This window comes from Phascolarctos cinereus, unplaced genomic scaffold (genome assembly GCF_003287225.1).
Source record: "Phascolarctos cinereus isolate Bilbo 61053 unplaced genomic scaffold, phaCin_HiC Scaffold_8;HRSCAF=390, whole genome shotgun sequence".
NCBI classification, from domain to species: Eukaryota; Metazoa; Chordata; class Mammalia; order Diprotodontia; family Phascolarctidae; genus Phascolarctos; species Phascolarctos cinereus.
This window is the reverse complement of record NW_027556291.1, coordinates 18,392,507-18,410,958: the sequence shown is the minus strand read 5'-3', so window position 1 is coordinate 18,410,958 and position 18,452 is coordinate 18,392,507. Positions and strand designations below refer to the sequence as shown.

The 18,452-nt window shown below is 42.8% G+C and overlaps 1 pseudogene; it reads left to right on the top strand.

Annotated features, from left to right (window-relative positions):
• Positions 1–379: 379 nt before the first annotated feature.
• LOC110198663 (mortality factor 4-like protein 1 pseudogene) lies at positions 380–3,397 on the top strand (annotated as a pseudogene).
• Positions 3,398–18,452: the final 15,055 nt, after the last annotated feature.

The window sequence follows — 18,452 nt, the reverse complement described above, 5'->3', positions numbered from 1 at the left end:
ATGAAGGCGCATGCGCAGTGCACTGGCTGGTAATGGACGGGGGTGGGGAGCATCCATGGTCAGAGGGAGAACAGAAGGGTGGGGAACCTGCAGCGCAGTAAAGCCAGCGCATGCGCAATGTTTTCCCTTTACCGGCAGCAATGGCGATGAAGAGCCATAGGGACAGCTGAGGGGGGAAAGCAAGGAGGACGCATGCGCAAAGTCCTGGCCTTTACCTGAAGCAACACCCAGGAAGAGCCATATGGGGAGCTGAATGGGGGGAGGGGGTGGGAAAGCAAGCAGGGCGCATGCGTAATATTCCCGTCCTGGCCTTTACCTAGCCATGAAGAGCCATAGAGGGAGCTGAATGGGGTGGGAAGGGGAGGGGGGGTGGTGGAAAAATTAAAAAAAAAAGGGCAAAAAGAGGCGCATGCGCGTGGTGCTGGCTGTTACCTGGAGCAACAGTCATCAACATCTATGGGGGAAGCAGAATCTAGGGGTGGGGGGAAGGGGGCAGTGAGAGCGCATGCGTAATGTCCGGCAGTTACCTGGAGCAAAAGCCATCAAGAGCCATAGAGAGAACAGCAACTGGGGGAGGGGAAGGAGCAAGAAAAGCGCATGCTCTTTGCACTGGCTGTTACCAGGAGCAACAGCCATCAACATCCATAGAGGGGGCAGAAAGGGGGATGGGAACGCATGCGCCTTGAGCTGTTACCTGGAGCAACTACCGTCAACGGCAGTAGTGGGAGTTGAATCTCAGGGTGAGGGGGGGGAGGGGAGCAATGACGGCGCATGCGCAGCGCCATCAGGTTGGGTTTGAAATGAAGGATATGCACGTGCCTGATGCACGTGCATTAGCAGGAGAAGCAGCCATTGGTTGGAGCTGAGAGTGCCGGTGGCCCTACTTTCCATCTCGAGGGCCAGGTAGTTGATGGGAAGCTTCAGTTGTTGAGAGAACTGACTGGTGTGCGCTACAGCTGAAGTGGAGCTTCGTCATCCTGTGGGCAGCTGCTTCCGGTAAATCAGGTCCAAATTGGCACCTAATTAATTCCATATTACCCCAGACTTTGGAGGGTGGCGGTCATCTGGGCCTGAGGCGGGACCACCGGGAGAAGGGCCAGAAGGGGGGCATTGGCAGTGCCTGGGCTGTGTGTGGCAGCAGCAGCGGAGGCGGGCGAGGTGGGCGGAGGCTCCGGGCCCCCTACGGGAGAGATGGCGCCAAAGAAAGACCCCAAGAAGCGCCCCAGGAAGCCCCAGTTTGAGGTCGGGGAGCGGGTGTTGTGTTTCCGCGGGCCCCTGCTTTATGAGGCGGAGTGTGTGAAGGTGTCCGTTAAGTACAGGAAGGTCAAGTACCTCGTTCACTACCCGGGAGGCAACGAGAAGGGCGCCGTGCGCACCCGGCTCTCCGAAAAGCTCGCCAAGATGGAGGCTCGGGAGGCGGAAAAGGCCCAGGAGACGGACAAGGCTCAGGAGGCGGACAAGGCCTCTGAGATGGACAAGGCCCCCTGAGACGGAAAAGGCCCCGGAGGTGGAAAAGGCCCAGGAGGCAGAAAAACCCGGTAAGGCCCTTAAGCCCCACAAAGGCCGGAAGCCCCGCTGTGAGGCTTCAGAGTCGGGGGTGGCCCTTAAGTCCCCTAAGGCTGGCGAAACCAGTAAGGCAGGGGAAGCCAGTAATGTTGGGGAGCCCAGGGAAACCAGTGAGCCCAGTGAAGACCCTGAGGCTGAGGCAGAGGAGACCAAGGCCAAGGGCAAAGGCAAAGGCAAGGGCAAAGGCAAAGGCAAAGGTAAAGGCAAAGCTGGCGCTGCTCCCTGTCCCCTTGGAGATGGCGATACTGATTACAAGGAGGACTACTGTCCTACGGCTGGCTGGGATGACGAGTGGGTTCCTGAGAGCAGAATACTGAAGTATTCTGAGACTAATCTGCAGAAACAGAGAGAACTTCTCAATAGCAATGAGGAGCTATCTGCAGATGAGAAGGTGGGAGAGGAGCTGGCTTCTGGGGGAAAGAAGACCTCTGAGCCCAAGACCCCAACCTCAGAGCCTAAGACCCCAAGCTCGGAGTCCAAGACTGCAACTTCGGAGTCGGAGTCGGAGAGTCAGCAGTCAGAGGGTCAACAGGAGAAGAACACCGACAAAGAAGAAGCCTCTACAGCATCAGGGCCGTCAGGGACTTCAGCCAAAAAGAAGGAAAAGAAAATGGCTGAAACTGGAGAAGGGAGCAGTTCCAGTGAAACTTCAACACCATCTCGTCCCCAGCATTCAAAGAGGAGAGCCCGAGTGTACTACGAGGTGGAGAGGCGATATGTGAAAAAAACCGACATTAAAGTGAACATTCCCAATGAACTGAAGCCGTGGCTGGTGGAGGATTGGGAGCTGGTCGTCGGACAGAAGCAACTGTTTCAACTTCCGGCCAAGAAGAATATCGATTCCATTCTGGATGACTACGAGCAGTATGAAAAGTCCCAAGGAAACACGGCAAAGTCCTATGCGGTCACCGAAGTGGCAGCAGGGATCAAAGCTTATTTCAATGTCATGTTGGGTCCTCAGCTGCTGTATGATTTTGAAAGGCCCCAGTATGCCGAGATCTTAGCTGAGGATCCTGATGCTCCCGTGTCCCAAATTTATGGGGCAGTCCATCTCCTTCGATTATTTGTCAAAATTGGAGATATGCTGTCCTATACAGCACTGGATGAGCAAAGCGTGGCATTGTTGTTAAATCATCTTCATGATTTCCTGAAATATTTGGGAAATCACGCAGCAGCTCTGTTCAGTCCCAGTGATTATGATGTTGCTCCCCCTGAGTATTTACAAAAAGTTGCCTAAGAGTCTGATATCATTTGTCATATTCTGATCTCAGTGAACATAAATGTTATATTAGTTTGTTCTCTTTACAAGGAAAAAAAATGTTTAATTTATTCAGTGTTTAATCTAATTTATGTTTGTTAAGTATTTGTTCTGTTTAAAACATAAAAAGGGTAATGTTGAATTCAGTCCCTTCTGTAATTTTAGAGGTTCTGTTCCAGTCTATGTAATAGTGATCTGTGTAGAATGTTTCACTGTGTAGTTAACAAAGCTGCTTGTATTCTGATGGTTACATTCTTTTGACATTTTTATGATCTGTTTAAATGGGAAGTGACAAAACATCTTGATTCCTAGTGCCAAAGTTTAAGTCATTGCATATGGTTAAGAATTCATTAATTTATGCTATTTTCCTGTTACCTTCTTTATTTTTAATCTTTAAATTTGACTGTGATTGTTGAAAAACAGTATTTTTTGTTAAAGTTTTTGTATTTTGCTTCTGATGCACATAACAGCAGAAAAAATGCATTATTGTATATCTGGTTTTCTGAGAAAGTATACCTTTTAGGAACTGTTTTAAAGACTTAAATATATCTATTTTCATTTTAAAAACCGCAATATGTGTGTGTGTGTTTCATTTAAAAAATAATACAGTGAGAACGTAGAGCAGTAAGTGACGGACACAGCCACCTGGGATTTCTGAGCCAGCACATAACAGTGCATATGAGAGCTCTTCCAGAGGCTGGTCAGCTCTGCTTTAACTTCAGACTGACACAAGCAGCTTCTTCCCTGATGCTGTGGCTTATGCAGTTTTACAGTCTGGAGTACAGAGGTGGGGGGGGGGGAGAGAGACACACGCACAAATTTACCAATCTAGAATACGCTATAATAGAATATCAGCAACGTGGAGCACACTAATTGTGGCAGACTAGATCAGAATGCACACAGGAATTAGTAGAATTGCGTTACTGTTCAAAAATTGCACTAAATTACCTTATCACTTAATTGTGATTTTTTTGGTCCATATGTTCTCTCTCCTCCTTCTTTGGGAAGGAGCCTAGCCTAGCCAAACTGCATCAGTCTGCCCCCAGACTGATAATGAGTGTGGCACTAAGAGCCCTTTAAGTATACTGCATCATTTATTAAATAAGCTATTTAACCTCACAAACTAGCATTAACCAACATTAATATAGCAACTCCTAATAAAACAGAAAATGGAAGCATAGAGTATATGCCAGAGACATTAACAGAGCATTGCTTTTGGTGTATCCCAGGAATGATTCCTTCTAAAAGCAAGTATTTAAAGCTGCTTTCCAGTCCAAACACTGAATGAATAAATGAGTGAATGAAAAAAAAAACCATTAAGTATTTTCTATGTTCTGAACAATGTTTTAGGTTCAGGGGGATTCAAATACAAAAGAGAGAGCTCTTGCCACGTAGGAGTTAACATTCTAATGGGGAAGACAACAGACATAATGGAGTAACAGGCAGCAAAGGGTGTTTTGGTCTGGGAAGTCACAAGAATGGTGAATAGAGTGATCAGGAGCTGTCAACATGTCCTTTCCAGAAATAACAGTAAGACTCATCTGATAACTTTTCAGAATAAAAGGTAGAAGGGAGGGGGTAAGGGAGAGGCTGTATTTTCCTGATGGGCAGAAAGCAAGATGCTCGGGATGGACAGATATGAAGCACGATCCAGAACTGAAGATGCAGTGGATTAGGTAAGTTTGCATTCACCAAATAGGATAACCCAACTTAGCCTCACTGGTCATAATTCTCAGTTTATGTCACTGACTGTTAAGAACAGCTTGCCTTCTCAGTGGGTGGGGGAGAAGCTGGAGGGAGGGAGAGAATTTGGAGCCCCCCCCCAAAAAAAAAGAATGTTCAAAAATAAAATAAAAATGAACTGTCCCATATCTGTAGGCAGATAGTGATTTCATCTAAAGAGAAAGGGATGCCTCCCACTGGCCAATTCATCACAGAAAAGCAGGTATCTAGTCTTTTATGACCTGCATCCATGCTGTGACCAAACATCCTGAATTCCAGAGCCAAAGGTTTAATAATTACTGGCATTTTTCCTTTCTACTGGGTGAGTGGGGGATGGGTAAGGGACACAATCTATAAACAGAAAAGTCAGTTCAAGATAATTTGAGGCTGGAGCGAACACTACCATTTGGAAGGAATCTGGGAATACATCAGTGAGGAGGTGGCAGCTGAGATGAGCCAGGAAGAAAGATCATGAATTTGAGGGGTGAAGATGAGGAAGGAGGGCATTAAGGGCATGGAGCATGGCTTGCATGAATTCATGGCACAATATACAAGGGGGAGTTCAGAAAACGGTTGGGAGTCCAGCTTGGCTAGAACTACCAGAGAGCATGAATGCGAACATAAAAGAATAATACAAAATAAGGCAGTAAATGAGGTTGGAGTTACATTTTAGAAGGGCTCAAGGGCCATACTGAGATGGTTGCATTTTATCTTAGTGGCAATAGGGAGCCACTGATGGATTTTGAGCAAGGGAATGGCTGAATCAACTTTGCCTTATGAAGATGATTATTTTGGCCACCACTTGGAGGCCAGATTGGAAAGGCAGGCCACTGGAAGCAGGGAGACCTGTTAGAGAGACTAGAGGGCCAGACAGGAGATGAAATCTCCACTCATGTAGTGTCCACATGAATAGGGAGAAAGTGGCAGACAATGGACATGTAGTGGACATAGAAACGACAAGGCTTAGCAATTTACTGGCTATACCACATAAGGGAGAGAGAAAAGCCAAGGTTTACAAAATCACAGAATTGAAAGAGACCTGAGGTTACAAACCTGGATGACCAGGAGGACTGTGATGCCTTGAACCAGAAAAAGGCAAATCTGGAGGAGGGGTGGGACTTCAGGGGAAAGACAGAGATTTCTATTTTGGCCATACTGAGATACAGCAACAAATGCCACTTCTAAATGGAGACAGGAACAGATTAATGCTGGATACATAGCTTTTGGAGGCATATGTATAGAGATGAAACAGAGAGATACTACTAAGGGTTTAGAGGGAAAAGAGAAGGAGGTCCAGGACTAGAGCCTTGAGGGACACTCGTGCTTAGAGAACAGGAAACAGACGATGCTCTAGGAAAGGACAATGGGAATGCTTAGATGGGTAGGAATAAAATTAAGAGGGAGAGAGGTCCCAGAAGGGAGTGGGCCACAGTGCCCAAGATAGCAGAGGGGTCACAGAGTACAAGGACAGGGAGAAAGCTCCTGGAGTTTAAAATGAAATGAGTGACTAAAAACCTACTATTGCACATTGACACAACCAACTAAACTCACTTAGCAACAATTTACCATTGAATTAAATGAAATGCCTAAAGTAAGATGCCATTAGGATTTGGTGTCCATTCCTTTTCATTGACTTTCCTCTTCTATGTGGCTAGAGTTGCCTACTGTGAGCTTCATTTTTCTGGTTATGCTTTTGTTCACTTTGCATCATTATTTCACAGAATAACAATGTAAGATTTGGGAGAGACCTCAATGACCACTAGTTCAGGGGTTCTTCACCTGAGGTCTGTGAACTTGTTTGTATTTTTTTAAAAAATATTTTGATAACTGTATTTCAAAATAATTGGTTTCCTTTGTAATCCTGTGTCTTTTATTTTATGTATTTAAAAGCATTATTCTGAGAAGGGGTCCACAGGCTTCACCAGACTGCCCAAGGGATTCATCTCTCTCTCTCTCTTCTCTCTCTCTCTCTCTCACACACACACACACACACAGAGAAATGGTGATGGTTATGGGCCCCTCATCTAGTCCAACCCATAATATAAGAAAGGAAATCATATCATAACATAACCAACAATAGTCATCCAGCCTCTGCCTGAGGACCTTTAAGGAGGCAGAACCCACTAGTTCTGATGGTAACCCATTCCACCTTGGACAGCTCTCATCAGGAACCAGCCTCAATTGGGCTCTTTGCAACTATTATTTGTTGCTCCTGGTTCTACCCTCTAAGGTCAAACATAATATGGCTAATTCTTCCACCATGTGACAGATCCCCACTAAATTATTTTTTTCCCCTCCTCTAGGCTAACCATGGCTCATTTCTCCAGCCAGTCCTTTTATAACATAGACCTGTGGCCCTTAACAATCCCTATTGGCCCTAATCTGGAATTCTCCATCTCATGAATGTCTCTGAAAACACTGTGTCCAGAACTAAACACAATACTCCACATAAGGCCAGATAAGGACAGAACAGTGGGGACTCTCACATCCTTGTTCCTAGAAGCTATGAATCTCTTAATGCAGCCAAGATGGCATTTCTTTTTGTGCCAGCCACATTGGGCACCTGACTTATCCTGAGTTTTCAGTCTACCACAACCCCCTCTCCCCTAGATATTTTCCTCTATCTAGAATTTTAAAAATATTACCTATATTGCTGGCCTTAATAGCATTATAACATTCTAACACCTTAATATAGCAAAATTTAACACTTCCCCTATTGGTGGATTTTTAGGGTTTTGTCCCCATTTTTCTGGCAATTACATATGAAAATGCAACGAAAGATCTCTAAACAGGCAGTTCTGTTTTGTTTCAATTCTTGATAACACAACCATGGTATATTCCCAACAGAATTACTGGGTCAAAGCGTAAGGTTACATTGTAACTCTGTATACGCAAATCGCTCTCCAACAAAGACTCTACAAGTGTGCAATTCCACTGGCAATGAATGAGCAGGAAGGGCATGGGATCACAGGATGATAGTTTAAGAACTGGAAAATATGTGAGAGGCCATCTTGTCTAAGCCCCTCTTTTTCCAGATGAGGAAACAGAAGCCCAAAAAGATGAAATGACCTGCCCAAAGTCACGCAGACAGTAAGTAGCTGAACTAGAATTTCCAATACATTGGATTTATAGGTAAAGAGGTCATCAGTGACATTCATCAATAAGTGGTCATAGGATATAAACAATACCAATAGAGGTTGATTAAACTCAGCTGACCTGCGGTTCCCTGAATGCTACATTCCATTCATCTCTTCTAGGCCTTTGCACTGGCTAGCCCTAAACCTGGAACTCCCTTTAAAGCTCAAGTGCCACATGCCCCTAGGGGACTATGCTGCTGCTTCCTCAGCTGTTAGTGCTGCACCCCTCCCTAGTAAAACACTTTGAATATATCCTGTATCATTTACTGGTGAAAATGGGGTTTCCCCCCCCCCCAGTAGAACAGAAGTTCCTTGAGGGCAGACACTGTCTTATTTTTGCACATGCATCTTCAGCACCAGGCACACTGTAACCACTTAACAAGTGCTTGTTGATGGAATAATTAACCACATGAAAACATGCTTAGAATCACTAAAAATAAGAGAAATACAAAATTAATCAACCCTGAAGTTTCACTTCTCACACCCTGCAAATCGGCTATGATGACCAAAAATGGAAACAATCAGTGCTGGAGGAACTCATGCACTTCATGGTGGTAGGACTGTGACTTGGTTCAACCGTTCAGGATAACAATTTGGAATTATACAAGAATAATGACCAACTCATTTGTAATAACTAGTAACTAATACAGCCTTTGACCTGGCGATACCACTACACGCCATAAACCTACCACATGGAGGTTAAAGATAGAAACAAAGGTCCAACATCAGCTAAAATGGTCATAGTCAGATTTTTTCTTTTAATGTCGTAGGAAAGAATTGGAAGGTGACTGGGTGCCTGTCAACTGGCCAATGGGGAACTGGGTAACACCACAACTGTGCAAGCGAATACTGCTACATAGGGAGCAAAGGTGAATTTGAGGAATTCAGAGAAACATGGGAGGAACTGTAGAAACTAATATAGAGTGAAATTAGCAAGACAAGAAGCACAATATACACAAACAACAACCACATTCATAAAAAGACAATTCAAAGGACTGCAAGCACTGAGTAACTGAAGATCCAGTGGTGCTTCCAGAGAATAGATGATGAGATGTCTTCTTAATGAGGAGCCAATGGTTATGTGAATACTCAAGACGGAGTCTCTTGAGCAATTCTACCCTGCTCCCACCACACACAGAGACACACAATCATAAAGAGCAAAGGTAGAAATATTAATAGTCATAGAAACATTCTAGTCTTGGGCAACAAAAGCAGGGAGAAATAGCAAAAGTCTGGCTAAAAATAAGTGCCCTAAGATAGGAATAGGAAAAAAAAATCTTTGTATCAAATTTATCTAATAATAGTTTAGTATCCAGGATATATAAATGATTCATGAAACACATGAAATAACACTCCAAGTCACTAATTATAAGAACAATACAAATCAAAATAACCCTGAGGTTTCACCTCACTCACACTCCAAAAATTGGCAAAAATGACCAAAAAATGGCAAAAGTCAATGTTGCAGAGATTGTGGAATGATAGGCACACTAATACATTGTTGATGGAATTGTGAAATGGTACAACCATTTAGAAAAGAAAATTGGGATTATGCAAATAAAACGTCCATACTCCTTTGAACCACTGAATCCATTACTGGGCTTGTATCCCAAAGAATCCATTAATAAGAAGAAAGTACTCATATACACCAAAACATAAATAGCAGCACTCTGTGATAGGAAAAACTTGCGAAGTAGATGCCCATCATTTGGGGAATGGATAAACAAATTGTGCTACATGAATATAATGGGATATTACAGTACTGTAGGAAATGAGATTTGACAAATACAGAAAAACATGAAAAGATTTACATGAACTGACAGTGAGTGACATAAGCAGAGCTAAGAAAACATATATGACAACATCAATGTAAACTGCAAGAACTACACACCAAAAAAACAACACTGGATATAATAAAATTATAAAGATCCAGCAAGACTCAAGATGCCCACAACTCCCACCTTTGTTGGGGGTGGGATCCACATGTGCTACACATTGCATGTGTTTTCAGACTTTTCAAAGTATTGATCAGTTATGCTTTTTTTTCTTCTTTAAAAAAATACCATTTGTTAGAAGGGATGATTCTCTGGGAGAAGGAGACAGGAGTATACTGGGGATAGCTATGATGTAAGAAACAGAAGACAACAGTAAAAACTGATTTTATAAAAAGGTTCAGCAAGAAATTTAACCCTGAGAATCTGGTTTTAATTTTAATACAAAAGACACAAGGGAAAGAAAGGCTTGTGTCCCTAGGCCCATGGGTATGGAAATAAGTATACAAGGAGGTAAGACAGCTATTTACTGCAGCCAATCTTTAATTTGGCATTCTCTGAAGGGAAAGAAGGCATCATGTGCATCCCCATAACTCCTCCCTGTCCTTCTACCATTATTGGTAACTGAGAATAATAATAAATAATACTTAGCATTTACATGGTGTGCAAAGCACTTTACACAAGTTATTTCATCATTACAACATCCCTGGAAGGTGGACGTTATTACTGTTATTTTACAGGTGAAAAAACCGAGGCTGATAGAGGTTAAGCGACTTGCCTAGGGCCACGCAGCCAGCAAGTATCTGAGGTAGAATTTGAATGCCAAGTCCACCACCACTACATGACTTAGCTGCCTAGCTTCACTGTGTTGGTTCCAGCCCATTTCTTTTATAACACTTTGTTTACTTGTGTTTTTTTCATCTTCAGCATATATGTATGTATATACACATATATGTATGTGTGTATATTTGTACATATACACATGTGTGTGTGTACACACACACACACACACACACACACACACACACACACACATATATATGTATATATATTTGTAGAGAAAGAGCAAACAAAATTTAGCTTCCATAAGCTAATTGCCTCACCTTAGAGCTCGGTACTAAACCCCCACCCCTACCTTCTACTCCAAAAATTACTTTTACTGCCAGCTTCCCATTAGACTAGTTTCTCATTAGAAAAGGTCAAAATTTTGGAGATTCAGGCTAATTCCCATGGCCTGGGGAAAGAGAATGGCTAGAAAACATGCACTCTCTCCAAAGCAACCTTGTCATCTCTCTCCCACTAGCCCTGCCCCACCCTCCCACTCAACCAGTCTTCTCTGAGGTGGGAATCTGAAATTCTTTGTACCAACAAGGCACCCCTGAGCCCACGGGGAACTAGTGGTTAAGCCAATAGCAGCTCTCTGGCCCTGGCCCCTCCTGTGTTCTGGAATCAAAGCTGCTTAATTCCCCAACCTGAGATATAAAAGGAAAATGAATCCTCAATATAACACCAGTATGGTCACTTGCACATCACCTGCCCCAGGACTTGGATGTTTTGACCAACTGTTTGTTCTCATTACCAGTTTTCAAAAACTTTAGGAATTGCTGAAAAAAAATGAAAGGCTCTAAATATCAACAGACTTTGCCACTGATAAACTTTGCTACTGTTTTTTTTAGTAAAGGGGGATTGTAATTTCCAAAATGAATGAGTTACCATGGGTGGTGGTAGACCCCAAACTAGATACTCTGATTATGTCCTCTTTGAATACAGAATAAACCACTAGAGGAAAGGGAGAAAGAGGTAACATTATCAGAGTGAATGTGGCATATATGTTTACTAATCAATCATCATTTAACTGGTTTGGGCTTCACAAATTCTCCTCCTGAGACACCATCCCCCTACCTCCCCCTTAATTCTGTTGCTCAAACTACAGTGGCTTTTTTTTTTTTTTTGGCAAGCAACAAGAGAATGGAAGGCTGTACTGATGAAGTGATCTCTGTTTGTGCAGATGAGCAGGGTCGACAAGCCAGGGCCCCCATGGCTATTTTTCTCCATGGCACATTCTGAGGCTCACATAACTACAACCTTCTGCTTTTCTTTGCCTGCAGAGGGAAAGCCTTAATGCACTGCATATCAAAGCTCATCTTCGGTTTTTAAAGGCTTGCTGTCAGCTTTAACATGCTCAGTTTAATATGCTTGAATTCTGCAAATTCTGCCCCTCATAAATAGCAGCTCCCCCCCCCCATCTTTTCTATCTCTCCTATATCAGCCATGTACCAGGATAAACAACATACCATAAAAGAGCAGAAGGCACAGTTAAGATCCAATCATTATGCAAATAGGTTATGGCATGCTTTATATGAGAACAGCTTCCCTAAAGAGACCTAATGGAATGACTGACCTATAAAGCATTTAATTTGTTGTTAGCATTTCATTTAATTGTCTTGCAGTTCCTCCAGGAATAAAACTTTTAATTGTAAAAACTTCTAAATGATGCGATGGTTAATTCCTTTTCCTGTAACTAACAGGTTCCTGCACTGTAGCAAACAGAAATTGTTTGCTATCATTCCATAAGCATCTCTCTGGTATGGTTTCACTCTGGAATAATGGAAGGGGCTAGTAAATAACCGAGACAGATCATTTCTTAATTCGGAAGCTCTTGTAACAGTAAGACAATTGTGTTCTGGATGCTTGTAAAAGAGGCGAGTAAGAAGGGGGAGCAACTGTATGCCTAACACGTAAAAAAGCAAGCTGAGGGCTGGCTTCTCTTTTCCTCCATCATGCCCAGAGAATGGATTCTGTAGCTATGTTCTGACTGGTTACTATTAAGCTGGTGAATAATTCTGTGGTCAAAGCTGGCATCCCTGTCAATAGTGTAAGATGTCTCAGGGTGCTGAGTAATTTTTAATGGTCAAACTTTTTACACACAAGCTTTCAACCTGATGGAGAAGTGGCCTCAAAGGCATTTTAATGAAAGAGAGGCAATGCCTGAGTGCAGGTTTCCTGCTAGAGTATCAGATCAGAAACACAGTATACAGGTACACATAGTAGGTGGCAAATATGGATGTATCAATGAACTAAATTCACCCGGAAAGTGTGGTTCTTTTTCTGTTGTTCAAGGGGAAAGAGATCACATCAAAAGGTTTTTTGCAAAATTTATCTTGCAAACAGAAACAATCATCATCATTTCTTTTCCCACAAGTGCTTTTATTTTGATTTTATTTTATTTCAATCTAGACCTGTAAGTCCATCAGCATAAGGAACTCTTGGTGTGGAAACTTCCTCCATGGATACAGATCAGCAATTCTTGTATAACTTATGTTCTGAGACAGTTGCCTGGAAACCAGGAGGTTAAGAGACTTGCTTATGGTCACACAGCCAGGATGTGCCAGAGGTCAACCTTGAACTCAAGTCTTCCTGACTCCAAGGCCACTCTGCCACTGAGCAGATTCGGATATCTCTTTCAAGTCCTGCCAACCCAAACCTTAGGAATCATTTTCTGCTTTTAGAAGGTACAAATGAGCCAAAATCAAAGCTGCTTCCCTTCCCACCCTCCACTGCCTCATTAAAAGACCTAAGTTTTCAATCTCATCAGTGTGGTATAGCAGATATATACTTGACCTAAGAATCGAGAAGATTTGCATTCAAATCTCTTTTCAGACATTTCTAGCTGTGTGACCTTGGATGAGTCACATCACCTCTCTGAACCTCTGTTTCCCCATCTGTAAAATGAGGGAGTTTGCCTAGATGATCTTCAAATTCCTTACTGGTTGTGACATCTATGACTCTATCCTCACAGCCTCACACATGTGGGGGAAATTTCAGGATTGCAAGAACCTCATAGGTCACTGTGCACAGCACTCTCATTTTTCAGATGAAAAAACTGAGGCTCAGAGAGGTGATATGACTTGCCAAATAGCCACGCAGGTAATCAATAGCACATCTGGGCCTCAAGCTCATTTGCAGACTACGAACCCAGTGCCCTCCACAAAAACTTGTATTTAAAGGACTTTTTAATCCCTGAGCTGGAAAGGGCCTCAGAGAACAACTAGACAAATCCCTTTGCAAAACTTAAATCTGCCCAACCACAGATCTGTAGTCATTCATCTTTTTGAATACTTCCAGTGATGGACAACTCACTACCTTTTGGAGCAGCTTCTTTCATTATGAGATAACTTGGACTGTCAGGCACCTTTGCTTTATACTGAGCTGAAATCTGCCTCCAACTAGCTTCCTCCAACCTCTACCCCCTTGTTCCTAAATCCTGTGGCAGCTGGGGCAAAGTAGAAGAAATCAAATCCCTCTTCTCCATGACATTTTATTTCATTTCATTTTCCAAAAATTACTTCACCTTATTCAGAAACTATCAACTTAGCACAGAGAAGAAATCAGACTCACATTCTTCTTCAAATGATAAAGGGGACATTTGGTAACATCCAATACCTTTTCCATTTCACTGCACTCTGGGGCAGCTTAGTTAACATGGTTTGATTCAGGAATAAGACACAGGAACATAGTACCACCACCTTGCGGGGTCAGAGCCTGGACAGAGTTGGGGATCTGGATTTCTGACTTTTGGGTGGGTAGCTTTACAAGTGGGCAGAGTAGATGCTTCCCAGGGCAGTAAGAGTTTGAGGATTCAAGACCCCTCCACACCTACCCCGCCCCCAACTCCAACCATTGACATCTCCTCCACAATTTGATTAGGAGATAACATGGCATAGTGGAAAGAACTTTGGACTAAGCCAGGAAGAAATCTCCATTCCAACCCCAGCTCTAATATTTACTTACTGAAACCTTGCTCCCTTCGTCTGTAAAATGGACATAATAATATGCAAACTACTTAATTTGGAGATTGCTGTGGGAAAGGTGTTTTGCAAATCATAAAGCACCATTAAAAAGCTGGACAGAGCACCGGATTGGAGGTCTAGCTCTCCGGGCTTCACCTTGGGCTCAACTACTGACTAGCTCTGGGGCCTTAGGTGAGTGAGGTCACCTCCTCAGAATCCTGTTCCTCATCTATACTCTGGAAACTACAGATCCACAAGCTTAACTTCAATTACTGGCAAACTAATGGGACTTACTATTCTTACCATCCAGAAAAGGGGGTGGTTATCCCAAAAAGCAAGAATAGTGATGGAAGGCTCACCTAATCTGATTTTCAGAGGGTGATTACTGCAGATATAGTTTACCTAGACCTCAGCAAACATTTCATAAAGTCATCCAACTTATTCTTAAAGAAAATATGGACATGTGTGTGTCAGATGACAGGTTAATTAGGTGGAGCTGGTCACTGACGGTGAGCTGTATGCTTGGAAAGAGATTCACTGCAGTGCCATAGGGATCTCTGCAGGTCCCGGTACATACACATTTGTGTACACACACATAGACATATCATACACAGACATTTCATATGCATACGTGCATGTGCATATTATACACATAGCTGTACATATATATATATATATATATATATATATATACACATATGATATGTATATATATACATATGATATGTGTACACATACATATATCCATCTATACATATCATATACCACCCCTTCCAGGGATTAGGAGTCATTAAATGTTAGGCTCTGTCTATGAGACAGTGGGCCCAGAGGTGAGCAATGTTTTGGGCCACGGTATCTCATCTAGTTTAGTACCGTGATTTTACAGAAACTAGAGTCCAAAGAGTGACTTCCTGAAGGTAAATAGTTGTAGAATGAGGCCTAAAATCCACATTTCTCAATTGTTGGCCCAACATTTCTGCTAGTGTACCACCAGAAATGTTCCAAATCCCTGTTCTGATGTGGAAAATGATGTCCTCTAAGTCCCTTGTAGCTCTGAATCTATGGCCTTGGGAATGAACACCTTAACGCAAGAACTCCAACTGAAAACCCAGCCTTGGAATCACAGAAGCCTGGGTCCGAGTCTTACCTCTGACATATCCCAGCTGTGTGACCCTGGGGCAAGTCACTTAACCTCTGTTTGCCTTAATATACTGGAGAAAGAAATAGCAAAGTACTCCAGCATCTTTGCCAAGAAAACCTCAAGGGCAGTAGAGTCAGACATGACTGAATCAACTGAACAACAAGTGTCTGAGGTAGGATTCCCACTCAAGTCTTGTCTCTGTCCAGAACTTTATCAACTATGCTTTGAAAGCCCAATGCACTGGTACCGGGAGAGGTCTTTTTGGTGGTTCCTATGTGTAGTGCCTGGCACCAGCTGGGGCTGAAGCCCTTGGGCACAGACTGGGTCAGACGTCATCCCTGTCTCTCCAATATGCATCCCTGTTTACCTCCAAATCACTAGGGCTGCTAAGAGAGAAGGCAATACAAAAAGCTGGCTGCTGCTCACTTGAGCTGGCAAAGAGAGATTACATTAGTCTCCATGGTAACTGCTTTGATTAGCTTCTAACTCTGCCAGAGGAGTTTGCTAGGTACCTGCCTCCAGCCAATTCCCTAAGGAAACCTTCTTTTGGTTATCTGATCAGAGCAGAATATCTTGAAAGGTACTTAATTTGAGATATTCAGACACCAGAGACGTGGCTGGTACCCCACATTCTCTTCCAGCTCTCACCGTGGAGGATTGCTAGAGACCTCTTGGAATTTAGGGTACCCTGGCTTGGGGATCAAAGTGGGGGGAAACAGTGGGAACCCTATTCAGATGGGGACATGAAAAAAATCTCTCTTGTTCCATAATGAAAATATAAAGCATTTTCAAGGAGGAGCAGCCAGGAAGGATCGAGTGAAAGAACCGGGGGTGTTTAGCACAGGAAAGAGAAGACGTCAGGGCTATGTGGTCACTGTCTCCAGGTAGGAAAAGAGCTATCACAGATAAGAGGGAGTGGCTACTGGTCCTAGAATGCAGGGGTTTCATTAGCGCAGTGTGCACATGTCATGGGGGCACCCAGAGGACCCGACAGTGGAATGAACTACCTCGGGCAATGGTGGCTTCCTTGTCAATATGGATCTGTCTCCCAGCTAAAAGGGAATAACCATTTTGGAGAGTCCTTGTCGAATGGATTCCTGTGCAGGTACATGGTGGGCCCTTCCCAATGCAGACAGTCTGCACTACTGTTTCAAACAACAGCAATGACAACAGCACCCCTAAACCCAAATCTAAAGGGGAATCCTTTAAAGCAACAGGACAACCCCTTCCCCATCTTTATGCCTCAGGCTTTCCTCCAGACCAAAGGTTAGCCAAACCAGTCTATCCACTTTTCAGATTCATTCATTCCAGTGTTACAATATTCAATTTGCTTCATCAATCACATATTGTACATACCTCCCCAGAAAGGCACTCAATTTAAGGTATACAGAGAGGCAATATAAGACAGTACAAAAAATTCAGGAATTCAAGTACCTGGGTTCAAATCCTAATTTTTTCATTTAAATTCCTATTGGGACCATTTTTCCTTTATGGACCTCAATTTCCTCATCTGTAAGATGAGACCTGGACTTGATGATTCCAAAGGTTCCTTCCAGCTATGTATCTAGAAGCCTATGAATCTTTTTTTTTTTTCAGTCAAAGACAAGGTTTATTAAAGATCCGCCATATTAGCCAGATTTTTAAGTAATCTGAGCATCTGTGAGTTATTGGCTAGATTGTAAAAATCTGAGCAGTGGCTAGATTATAAGAATCAGAGCCCATGGCTAGATTATAAGAATCTGAGTAGTAGCTAGATTTTAAGAATCTAAGCATCTTAATGGAGACAAGATGGACCTCATATTAGAAACCTATGAATTTTGATTGAAACCTGGGAGTTAAGATACTATGTGTATCATAGGGGAGAGGGAGTGGTGAGGTACATTAGAACCTTGCTTTTAGGAAAAAGAAAACCTCCCACAAAATTTTAATGACTAAATCTAGCCAATATAATGACCTCAAATGCCATTTAGCCACTTTAAAATGTATGAACACAAGTACTGTAATACAGCTGATTTGTTCTGTCCCTGCTGTAGGCCCAGAAGTTGCCTACTTTATACCAAAGTGTTTTATTGGCATGTTTAGTTTGAACATAGCAGTCGATTCCATGCATGTGACTTTGGGCAAGGCACTTCACTGGGCCTCAGTTTCCTCTTTGGACACAGAGAGGGTTGGAGTAGACTGACCTCTAAAATCACTCCTAGCCAGTAGTCTGTAGTACTGCATAACTTTCTGAATAGACAACCAATGATACCACAAAGTACATCTTCTGGAAATGGTTACAGAAAACCACCTATTACAGTGATTTGTGACTTATAGTACACCGTGCTTTCTACTTTTAGCGCTTGGCATGTTATTTGTTGTCTTTGATCTTTGTTGAAATTTAGTATGGCATTTATTCATAATGCTGAAGTCACAGCCTAGAATGGTCCACTGCTCTGGCTGCCTGCCTTCCCTCTGAAGCCTTTCATATGAGTCTGCCTGCATTTGCCTCAATTCTTGATGTTCATTCATTACAGAGTTACAATATTCAACTCCCTTCATAAATCACACATCAGACAAAAATCCAAAGTGGTCAACAATGCCCTAAGTGCAGAGATTTATACTGGGCCGCTAAGAGTTCTCCCTGGATACTGAAACTCAGACTAGGTAAGTCCCTCTCTGTGGGATTCCTTCCTGACAGAATTCTATGGATTCTACTCCTTTGTACTTTGCCCTATGTTTTCAATACTTCCAGGCAATTTTCATAGATCATTTCCTAGAATATTCAGGCTCCTTGATTCAAAGTCTTGCTAGGTTCACTCATTATGGCATGGAGATGACCCAGTATTCTGGCCATTAGGTGATGAATTCTTTGGCCCTGGTAACCCAGGAAACAACAAAATGGCTCTCAGTCCTGGGTGGCCTCTTTTTTGCACTTCATAGTATTTTACTTTTTCCAATTACACTTAAAAAGAATTTTCAACATTCATTTTCGTAAGATTTTGAGTTGCAAATTTTTCTCCCTCTCCTCTCAAGACAGCAAGCAATCTGATATAGGTTATACATGTACAATCATATTAAACATAT